This window comes from Aulostomus chinensis, chromosome 22, assembly GCF_037954235.1.
Source record: "Aulostomus chinensis isolate RoL2024-O1b breed Wild chromosome 22, RoL_Achi_v1.0, whole genome shotgun sequence".
In the NCBI taxonomy this organism is placed as follows: Eukaryota; Metazoa; Chordata; class Actinopteri; order Syngnathiformes; family Aulostomidae; genus Aulostomus; species Aulostomus chinensis.
In genome coordinates, this window is record NC_141341.1 from 8,924,860 (window position 1) to 8,937,241 (window position 12,382).

Below are 12,382 nucleotides of genomic sequence, written 5' to 3' on the forward strand. Positions count from 1 at the left end.
CACACATTATCATTTGGCAACTTGTATTTCTGTTCTATGTGTATTTGGTGAGAATAAGTGATGCCTTGCATTGCTAAATGTAAAATGGCATTATCAAGCTTGAGTAATATGGCAGTATACATGTTGTGATGGTAGATAAACAGTATTCCAACAGCAGGGCTATATTCTCGTGAGCATCCAAAACTGTTCTGTAGCTCTTTTTGATGGTGTTGACATTTCAAATAAAGGCAGAATATAATCAATATATCAATATCAATATAGTTCTTTTCAAGTATTGCGGTAATTATGTATTCTGCTGTATTCAAAGAACAATTACATTCTTGTTTTTATACATATGTATATTTAAGTGTGTGTGTGTGTGTGTGTGTGTACTGCAATATAAAATTGCTGTGTTAAGATTGTGGTTACATTCCGCTGCTCTATGGTTTATCAAAAGATTACACCTCCTTTTTCCCAGAGTGACAACATAAATCAATAAAAAGTGAAGCTTGTGAGAGACATCATCTCACTTGCCCACAGTTTTATCTGGCATCAAAGGAAAGTCAATCAATACTTAAGACCATGAACATATTTCTCCTAAAGGCAGAAGTCTGTTGTTGCACTTCCACTGCCTACAGATATGGACCACCAAATGAAGTCAAGTGCCAGCGAGTCTCGTGCTGCAGCCGGTGACTCTACAGTCAGTCTGTCACAGTTGATTGGTCACACTGGACACTAAATGAATGAGCTATGGCAGAGAGAATCCCTCCCTCCCTCCTTCTTTGTCACTCCAACACACACACACACACACACACACACACACGCAAACACATAAGCAAATAGGGTGACAGACAAGACCAGAGTTGCTCAGGAGTAAGCAGATTAATGGGCCACTGGATTAGTAGGCCAAGACACACACATAAACACAAGCACACATTAACAAACGCACGCGCACACACACACACGCACACACACACACACGCGCCAACTCTCATTTAGCAGGTGGATTTCAAGCTCCCTCTCTCTCCCTCCATCAGTGCATCCCTGCCTGATGAGTTGTTAACATCTCCCTCTAGTGGCATTGTGTTTTAAATCAATATCAATTTCTGCAGGATGTGTCAGGATTCAATTAGTTCCTTTTTCACCACAACATATGAAACCTTCATTGAAAATAATCATAAAAACAAAGTAGCAGAACCTCCTTTTACATTAATGTGATAACTACCCCGCAGTTAAAATAATGAACAAACTAGCAACAATCAGTAGCAGATACACAATATCCATCAAATATGGTATTAAAACTTTTTTTATATGTTTAAAACATTAGAAAGAAAGGTGGACAGACAGACAGACAGACTCAACACTGTTCTTGAATGAACCTTTGTGTTATGGCTCCTGCTGGTGGCTCATCACACAGACAGACACACTGTGGCATTCCACCCACATCTGACCTCAGCAATTATGGCAGCACACCGGTCTACGAGTGTGTGTGTGTGTGTGTGTGTGCGTGTGATGTCATGGCATTGGCTTGCATCCAGGTGTTCCCAGTGGTGATTTATCCGTGTTGCCCTGTGATCTATTATGAGTGTGTGTTTTTGTGGGCGTGTGGCGGTTGCACAGTATCGCTGCTGTGTCTGAGGGTGCATGAATGGAGAGCGAGAGGTGAGGTCATATGATGGGCTGAGCAGACACACTGATGCCTGCCCTGGCCTGGCTCTGTCTCTTTCACTGATAAATACCTGGCTTGTGAGACTTAAAGGCTTACAGTGCAGTTTTCAGAGCTGTGACACACAAACAAAGATCCTGCCCTAGATCCTCACAGCCACACTCCTGTCAATAAAGTCATTTTCCCATTCTCTGGTTACAGCTCAAGATTGCTGTCTGCTCTCTGTTAGCCTCAGAAATCATCCTTGTCTGGCTGAACTGTCAGCATTAAGGGGGTTACTGTGAAAGTGTCCATCAAATCTTCCAAGCGGAGAGACCAGGAATAAGGAGCCGTAGTTTTTAAATCATGTCATGTCAAAATATTTTTGGTACATTATGTCACGATGGCCGCCTAGATATTCTTGGTCATTTCCTATGTTCAGTCAGTCAGCATGCTGCCAACAAAATGAACAATTAAGTCCGCCATTATCAGCAGACCGTTTACAATGACATATACTCGTGAAAAATGACATGTGATGCAGTCATGAAGACCTAGGAAGTGCCTCCGTTACTGGTAGGAAATGCAGCATCGGTATCAGCGAAGATAATTTATGCACTGATCCAAAACCAAATAATTTGTAAGCCCTGAAACAGGATTCTGTTGTTTCCCAGTTAGTTCTGACTAATTTTACATGCAGGAAATCAATTCCTTTTCTCTGCCCGAAAACAGTAGCCTACACCCAGACAGGAAGTTGAAGTGTGCTTATAATGTCCACAACTGTTTTAGAGCAGTAAAAATCAAATTTCTGGAACTTAAAATAAAACGCTGACATGTCCAATATCAAGGTCATAGTTTGGAGGGAGCGCGGCAGAGTGGCTCTATGGCTCTAATGTTTAACAATTATATCACATCTTTTCACAATTGGTGGTGTATATGCATGAAGCACTAAGCTTGACGTCACACTTATGTGGTTTGAAACACCAGGAAAAGCACTTGTAAAACCACAAATTGTTTTATGACACAAATTAACCAGTTTATGAGGTGCTGTTGTTCTGGTCTGTCACCAGAGCTAGACTAGCTGTTTGGTTGTTTTTAAAAAGCTGAACAAGCAGCAGGAACCCATTTCCAAAATATCAAAGTATTCCTTCAACTACAGTACAACAAATTGCTCCATGTGTTTTACTACTTCAAAAACGTGTCTGAGACATATCCTGGGATTTCGCACTGTGGGCAGCAAGACAATAGAGAGGGGCAGCAGGGGGCTAAATGAACTGAGGGGTTTTACCAAACAATAGGCCCGGAAAAAAATTAAACATCCTGCCAAAGAAACTAAAAAAGGACAGCTTGGTTTATGTCCAATCCGTAATTAAACATTTCCTTAATGCTTTCACATGTTAATGCGTTTAATAATGTAGGGACATTTTTCTCCTCCTCTGTCTTCTCTCTCCTCCTCCCACCTCTGTCTGTCTACAACAAAGCCCAACAATTACTTCTTTCTCTCAATCCCTCTCTGACTCACTGCAATGTAATTACACTGACTGTTCTCTCAACACACACACACACACACACACACACACACACACACACACACACACACAAGGGGGGCTTATTAACAATATTTGAGCCTGCTGTTTAACGAAAACCTAAAGAGCAGGAACAGTTTGTTGAGTCAAGGTGCAATCAGTTTTTACACACACACACACACACACACACACACACACACACACCAGAGGGAATCAAGGTGCGTCAGGTCCATTCATCACTGGCTGACACGCTGCACCACTGACCTTCATGACCAGAGTAGCTTGCTCCAACTGTGTGTGTGCTCATATCTTTGTGAGGACCAAATTGATTGGTCATTGCACATTTAGCGCATTCTTATATTGGGAGTGAACTTCAGCAGCTTGTTGAGGGAATAAGACCTGATTATGGTTTATGCTTAACAATTAGGGGACATTTTGTGGTCCTGTCAATGGGAGTCCTCACAGTTATAGGAATGTAATCATATCTGTATCTGTGTGTGTGTGTGTGTGTGTGTGTGTGTGTGCCCCAAGGAGGAACAAGTCATTAACAATGATGTCATTTCCTTCCATTGTAGCAAGATTCAGTGCACACAGTCGACATTGAACAGTAGTTCATCTACACACATGCACACTAAATCTGTAGTAAAACAAACTCCGGCTAATATACTCGTGCTGATGATGAAGTAAAAATGTCAAACCTCTGCAGCACAAAAACCTCTAATCAAAATCCTCAGATCACACTGTTATTGGGATTCATACACTCCAGATTAAAATAACTTTAATTCAGTTCCAGGTCTTAAAAAGAATGAGAAAACACCACTCTGAATCGTTGGAACCAAGAGACATTAATTGAAAACCGGCTCTTTCCAACTTCATGTAAAATGTGAGCGGTGACTTTTGAGACACAACAATTGCAGCAAAGTTATACAGAGTAGTCCTTCAAAATTTTCTAAAGTAGGGAGGAGACAACTGTAAAATTCTTAAACCTACCTGATGAACTGATAGCAATCGACGAGGCCAATAAAGGAAGTGTGTGTCCAGTATTAGACAGGGGTGTAAAGCAGCATATCACCAAACTACTAAGAAACTCAATCTTTCATTATCTTTTTTTTGTCTTAAAAACATGAGCCTCACCGGTGAAACTCCAGCACTGGACTGTTTAGTGGGCTTCTTTGACTGGACTGAAACTGGGCGGAGGCTGTGGATAATGTTTCCCATACTTGCATAGAAAGTGTATTGAACAAGTTCTACTGTGTGCAAGTCCTGTGTCATCATTCACTACTGGATTATATTAATCACAACATGAGGTCGGGGTTTCAATATTAGAAGATGAAATCAACCACACACTGAATGAATCCACCTGATGCTGTAGACAAACACATTTGCTCTGATGAAAGGATTTTATGGTCTATAACCAAATGCAATTAATAAGAAGATTGGATCTGTGTATCCCTGTTAATTATCAATGTGGCTGACTGATTAACTCACTCAGATTACATCTTTAATATAACAAAACATGGACCATTGGAGCACAAGGAGTAAGGCTGGGTAATGAACTTCAATCCTTCTATGTCACTAACTGAATCGGTTATTAAAAAGATGCCTGGTTGTTCAATACTCTATTTCAATGCCAGGAGTGAATCTCCAACTTGGAGTTTATTCTTTTATTCTTTAAGTTATGAACTGGTTTTCAATGTAAAAATGAAAAATGCCAGTGGGCTGAAACATGAAACTTTGAAAGATCTGAAACAGACAAATTAATTTTAACAACATCTTAGGGAGTTTGTTTTCTCTTTCCTTGCAATTAAACTTTGAGGGTGTGAAAAAAGCCAAGGAAAAGGGCTGAAAACTATAAGCAAAGATTTTTAATTGAAAGTGTAATGTAAGTTTCATTTTATTAACACTGGTATAACTGGCATCATTGAGACACAGGTATTAAAGTTAAGGTTGCATTAAAGGTAGTAGTATTGAGCATTTATCAACAATACACAGAACTGAGATATATTAATCATTGTGCAACAGTGGTTGCACAGATGTGCATAATCACACTCCCACTGAGGATATACACACACTTATATAAAATTACAGCATGAAAGTATATACACACACACACACACACACACACACACACACACACATTTCTCAAAAGCTTTTTAAGGAGTGCAAAGATATTTTCAACAGACAAGTACAAGTTATCTTATGTAAACACTTAACGGTCACTATCACAGCACAACACACAAACAAGCATGCCCAAAACCCCCACAGGTAAACACACACAAATATTAACACACACAAACACTCGGAGAGAGGTCTGAGTCATGTTGCTTCTGTGTCCAGAGGAAGAAGGCATTTTCCTCTCAGCTCCTGAGGGACGCAGCATGTTTTAGGATGTACAGTAAGTGCTGTGTGTGTGTGTGTGTGTGTGTGTGTGTGTGTGTGTGTCCACAAAGGGGTGTGGGGTTCGCTTCCTGAATGCAACCAATCCAGAAGCAACGGGAATGGACCGTCATTTAGCCCGCTGTCACACGCAAACACACACACACACACCGTTTCCTTCCCAGCTGTGCAAGAGGATGCAGGGGAATAAGTTACACTGAAGATACATATTGAATCTATAGAGTCTGTACTCCACAATCCAATCTTATACATGCCAGTATTTATACACAAACTCTCAGTCGTGGTCCCAACTACGCACCAAACATAGAAAACCCTGGTTGCAAAGTTCAGCTGTTAACAATCATAACTGTTTTCCTCCTTGCTGTGCAAACAGCAATCGCATATTAGTAGGTGAGAAAACAGCTTCCTCTTCCACACTGCTGCATGTTTACACAGTTCTATCGTTGGAAAAATAACTACCACCGAGTTCACCAGAAAAGCAGCAAAACAAGTTATTCAAAAAATGCACAAACTGAACACTGGAGTCGTTATTTTTCTCCCCAGATTCATCACTCAATTTAAAAATCATGAATTCCTCCTGACAAGCACACATTTAGGACAAATAATCTTATTGAGGGCCTCTACAAACCTCCTCCACATACACACGGTATAAGTGTCCACTAATGCCAGTTAGAGTCAGGCCACATAATTCTGTCTCCTCTAGAGTGGTGTCTTTGTTTCTGGGTTTCTCTCTGTCCGCGCACAGCTTCAGCACAGAGCAGAAAAATGAAATTTATCAGTTGACTAAATCAGGGGAAGCCCTTGCAACACAGACAAGAGGAATTCAGAGTACAAGCAGGAGTTCTCCGCAGTTGTGTGCTGCTTCTGTAAGGTCTGTGAGTGTAGTCAAGTGTTTCTATAAATACAGGCCTCCTGCACTGCTCTGCAATTTACACACACACACACGCACACACACACACACACACACACACACACCACTGCCACGCCTGTATTAGCCTGCAGCAGGAGGAGTCAAGTCAGAAAGGTAGTTACCCTCTGCCCACCAGCTTACTGAATCTGTCACAGAACCTTACGAAATTAACATTTCCCACATAAATAATGAAACCGGATGGTCCTTATCAAAGAATTTCATGTTCAACTTGATCAGAAATGAAAAAAGGCACAAAAAAAGTGCTTTCACACACTAGAGATAATGAAATGTTTCTACGTGAGACACTTTCATTCATGTCCTATGACGCTAAATTAAGTCTAATCCATCCGAACAGTCTGGCTCAGATCTGTATGCTACGCTGAAACTACGGGTGCGTTTTGCAATAAGCCTTGAGAATCTGGATTTCTGTGGGTGTAGGAAGTAGCCAAAGTGATTCACGGGCTGGTCAGTTACGGCCATTCATAAATATATCGGAATCTGCTTTGTGTGGCATCGAGTTTTCCACCATAATCTTTTTGTTCCCCTGAACATTTCTGGCAGCTCATCTTTAGACTCTGCAGCAGCTAACCAGGAGTTAATATTTATGACTCTTACGCAGTAACAGTCAGCGTATTATTGCTGACGTGCTTTTTGATGCGCAAGAAAAGTGCTTGGAGTTCAAACCGTTGTGGTTCAGAGCAAAACTGCAGAATCTCAACAAAATGCTATGTTAAGTGAGGTAATGTACCTCAATTTAGAGGTGCTCATGTTGTACTTCTGTTTTCTTCTACACTCCTATTGAGGCAAACATTGTATATATGATTTCTTTCATAACTTGTTTCATGACATAATTTAAATGCTGCTCACATAGCCAACCAAGACCCACTCTGCATTGACAGATGGAACATTTTCTTCACATAAATTTATATTTTATCCTCTAAATTAACATCTGACCCAAGAATCCAGCGTTGGTCAGACTCTGGTGGGAAGTAGAGTGTGCAGGACGTTCAATACCTGAACTCCTGTTACTGGGAGGACGTGACTTTACTGTTGCACCAGCAGAACCCAAACAGCATTTAAAGCTGACATTTAAAAAAAAAAAAAATCCCAACACTGCCTCCCCAAACTGTTACTGTGGTAACAGGTGCATCCAAATCCAAACCAATACCTTCAATTAACTGTGCACTACGTCTGCAAAGAGCCATGCATCACCTCTCCATGTTAGCTGTTGTTTTAGTCCCAGCTTGTCTTCAGAATTGCAAATGTCAGTACGCAGAACTGCTCTCTTATTAGTATAAGGCGAGGCTTAGCCTCAGTGGCCTCTGGATACTGCAATTCATTAGCATTCTCTTGCATCTGGAATACGAAGTAGAAGCAAAGCAGGCGCAGCAAACCCGCCCTTTCACAGTTCTTAAAATGCAGAACACAAAGCAGCTCAGACATGTTTCAGATGTTTGATATTCAACCTTTAGGTGTTTGTTTTGATAGTTACATGCTTTTATTTTACAACAGTAAGACAAAACTTTCTTCTTTTTTTTTTTAGATCATGTGTCATGGCGTCCCCTTCACTTACAGTTTGAGGTACACCTGACAAAATGTAAAGTGTCCTTAAATCTGGCCATGCCTCAAACGTCTTGTGTTCTCTAACCAACAGTACTGCTGGTTCCTCTCTTGATGTATTCATGATTACATCGCGGAAATCACACAAAAACAATGTTTCAGTAATCATTTGTCATTCAAATAATTCACGAGTCAATCACTTTTTGTTTTAGCAGTAATCTCCAAGGTAAAAGTAGCAGGCTACATATAGATTTCTGCATAATTTGCTCAAGGGATGGAAGAAAACTATTGATATTGCACTGTATCACGATACCTCCTCTTGTGATACAATATCAATACACTGCTGTCAAATATTTATATCAAAACAGCTGGTTAGCGTTTTTGTTTTGTCACTTAACCCGTTTATTACTTTCTGTCAGTGTGTGTCTTCATTAGTCTTTTCAGTCAGAACTTCGCACTTTGTTGAGTATCAGTTTCATCCAGTTGGTCAATTCCTTAAAATTAACAGCACAATGTTGTATATAAAAAAAAAACTACATAATTCTTGCTTTTCGGGGTGTTTCTTCTTCAGTTACACATATCATGGTGTATTGTAGGAGTTGTATCGCAAAGTATTGATAACTGCAGAATCGCTGTATCACGATACTGTCGGTATCACTGGCGAGGTGTGACTCCAACATCTAATATGCACCTGATCTACCTTTATCATATGAATAACAGCTATTTGAGTAGGAGTGTGGTTCAGCCTTGTCACTCCTGTCCACTGACACGGCAACTGGAAGTTCAGTTTTATCAGCAGCCACAACCGAACAGCTTCAAAACAAACAACCACCTGAGACAGAGCTTTCAGAGTAAAATGTAGGCTAATCCGATGCACTGGTTTACCCTGAGTTGGAGGTAATGGAACTCCACACATTCACTCCATGTGACTGAGGCGACGAGTTTGGTGGCAGTAGGTCACTCTTCCTCTCAACTGTTCCAACTTACTTAAAAAGAAAACTCCGTCCGAGTTGGTCTAATTTAACTCATGTTTCCCACTCCTAACCAACTGAATAGGTGGTGCTGGGGGGGGGGGACGACCCATTTAGCAGAAGAAACGACTGAGGCAAACCAGGGTGAACGTTACACCAGCCGCATCTCCTTATTTCTTTTAGCTCTTGAAGTAATCCCCAAAACACAACATCGCTTACCCTGACTTGTTCCGGGGGACGTTCGACGGGTTTGTGTTGACTTTACCGCTGGGATAACTTGTTAACTGTCGGTGAATATTCCGTTATTTCACTTGGAGAGCGAGGGATAGTTACAGATGGGGTTTTTTTTTTTCGCTCCTATCTTCCCCCCTCTCTCTCTCTCTATCTCACTCTCACTCTCCCTCTCTCGTCGCTTGTTCCTGCTTCCCCTCTCTTCACATCCAGCATTCCAATATGGCTGCTTCTGGGAGAGAGACAGAGAGAGAGAGAGAGAGAGAGAGAGAGAGAGAGAGAGAGAGAGAGAGAGAGAGAGCTCAACCCTCCGTGAGCAGAAATCTTCGCCGCAGGTACAACAAACAGAAGCCCGCCGAGCTTTATGAATGAATGGATGGCTTTGTAGATATCGTCAATGTGACAGAAGAAGCACTGTTCTATATAACCACTGCTACTACTTCTGGTACCACCAGAGGTGGAAAAACAAAACAAACAAAAAACAAGAAGAAAAAAAAAACTAAGTATAAAACTAGTGCGCTTAAAAGAGCATGTTATCTTTTTTGGGCTTATTTTCTGTCCTCCCCAGAACCAGACCAGAAGCTAGATACCCTTCTTTCCTATGTTTGTGTGTGTAAGGAAGGTAAAACCCACCAATACCAGCTGACTGCTAGTTAGCTTAGCATAATCAATGATAGTGAATGGGCAGGTTAGCATACTTTCATCTTACCTTCTTATCTTATGCTTTAAAAACCCAGTGTTCCCTCTGGTTCCAACAGATAAAGGTCAGGATCCGAGTCAGGTACTACTAAGTCAGCAGCGATCGTCCTGTCAGTTTGTTTTCTGGTTCAAGTCTTGAGGTGCTGTGTCAAATCACTGCGCCCAGTCAGTCAGGAAAGTAGTTTCAGCAATGTGTCTGATTCTAAAATTACAATATCTTGTAATTTTAAAATGTTATTTCATATGAGATACACAGCCCGAGATTAATTGATAAAGGCAGTTATGATGAAAAAGTTAATTCAATGACTTTTGAAAGAGGTATGCTAACCTGTCCATACACTACAATTCATTGTGCTCAGCTAATTAGCAGTCAGGTGGTCTCTGTGGGTGTTAAAAGTGTTAAATCCTTTGTGTCTTGCACTGAAGGGAGTGGAAGTTCCTCAAAGGGTTGAGTATTATTTCAACTACAATGTCAAAATACTTACTTGACTTCTGCAGCTTTGTTTTTGGGGGCTTTGCACTTCTACTTCTCTACATATTATCGGAAATATTGTATGTTTTACTCCTTTATGTTATGTTTAACCTTGCAGTCTTCAATGGGACATACTCAGAGAAGCATAACTGCAACATATACCCTTTTAAAGTGTTAGAGTTCTGGAGTGTACTTTTACTTTTAATATTTCATTAGAGTGTTTTACAGGAGTCAGTTACTCTTCTGTCAGGGTATATCTACTTTTACTTAAGAGAAGGAAATATGAACTTCTTCCATCATTGATTGATATTTCTAATTCTATAATTATAATGGACTGTATTTGATAATACTAGCACATAGTAGTAAGTATTTTGAAATTGTGCTCAAGTTCAAAACAGAAGCCACAAGTATGGGTCAAAACTACATGTAATATTAGCTGCTGTTTTTGCTACACATTCATCAACAAATTTCCAATCAAACTTTATGGAATAACTGTAAAACTGGGGCTTTTGTGGCCCCTGGGGGTCTGGTTCTTAGAATAGCTTCTTATATGACTGTGTTTGGAATGAAGCCCAAATACAGGCAATTTTTTTTAGAGGACACAGGTAATGGTTAAAGCCCAACATGGCAAAGAGAGGTATTTAAGAGAGATATTTAAATTTCAAAGCTAGATGAATTAATGTGATTCTCTCTCTGTGTGAAGCTGACATCTGGTGGCTACATCCTGTCACTGCAATGCGTGCGGGTTCACACGTTGCCTGGTAGGTATGGATTTCCATATATTAAATTGGAATAGTATTGCATTCAGTCTCAAAGTGAAAGTCAAAGTGGTTTGTGTTGCCTTCAGGTGACTGCACACATTTAGTAATCAGTTTGTTACTACTTTTAACAGCTTCTGCTGCTAAACACTGATCTCGACTATTGATTTACTCCTTAGATGTTTATGATTTGCATTTGCTTATGTACTTGCGATTTGTAGGTACAAGCATATTGGAAGGGTTTGAATAGAAACTTACATGTATTCGTTTCATAGTAGTCGACCTAATCTACAGTGTCCTTGTATAAAATTGCCGTGACCCGGATTCGAACCGGGGTTGCTGCGGCCACAACGCAGAGTACTAACCACTATACGATCACGGCCGGTTGAGTGAAATTGGTCATCATGAGAGTAGTAGGGAGTACAACAATCACTAATACGTTTGATTCGAATATCTGGTTTTTCGACATATTACGTCAAACACAATGTGGAGCTGTGTTTTCTGGGCAGAAAGATATAACAACATACGCCTCAGAAGGACAAACGTCAAAAAGGGAGGTCGAGCTTTGTCCTGAACTCCCCTGTGACCGTTTCTGTTGTTTGACGCCTATATATTCGTATAATCAACAGCTGGATGATTAAGGAAAGAGTCTTGTGTTTGTGTTATCCACTCCTGCTGCATCGGGGGAGGTGAGTATATCTCCCTTATCTTTACATGCGGTCAGAAAAACTGCCGTGACCCGGATTCGAACCGGGGTTGCTGCGGCCACAACGCAGAGTACTAACCACTATACGATCACGGCTGTACGAGTGATATGGTCCCGAGACAAAATCTTACCAGGATGAAGCCACACTCGACTGCAACGATCTCTAATCTGTGTTCGTAGAATATATATCTCCACTAAATTGCGTCAAACATAAATCGGAGGTGTGTTTTCTGACTTTCGCATTGTTTCATGTCTACGCATCGTCTTGAAGGAATAAGACACTTCTTCGTTCCTACTCTCCAGTTAAACTTTACATCAGGTGCCTGACTCTGTCTCTCAGCTTTAAAAGAAACCCTCTTTAACACCGGGATTCGAACCGGCGGTATAAACAAACGAGTTGCAATGAGGTTCTCAAAGTTAAGTTCATGAAAAACTGCCGTGACCCGGATTCGAACCGGGGTTGCTGCGGCCACAACGCAGAGTACTAACCACTATACGATCACGGCTGGCTCTTCATGAAGTTAAGTTCTG

General features: G+C 40.8%; 3 non-coding genes across 3 annotated transcripts; all 3 read right to left on the reverse strand.

The window, feature by feature from the left end:
• Positions 1–11,455: 11,455 nt before the first annotated feature.
• Positions 11,456–11,527, reverse strand: trnah-gug (transfer RNA histidin (anticodon GUG)). The gene has a single exon. It is a non-coding gene; the product is annotated as a tRNA-His (tRNA).
• Positions 11,528–11,875: 348 nt separating this feature from the next.
• trnah-gug (transfer RNA histidin (anticodon GUG)) lies at positions 11,876–11,947 on the reverse strand. Its single transcript has one exon. It is a non-coding gene; the product is annotated as a tRNA-His (tRNA).
• Positions 11,948–12,285: 338 nt separating this feature from the next.
• Positions 12,286–12,357, reverse strand: trnah-gug (transfer RNA histidin (anticodon GUG)). The gene has a single exon. It is a non-coding gene; the product is annotated as a tRNA-His (tRNA).
• Positions 12,358–12,382: the final 25 nt, after the last annotated feature.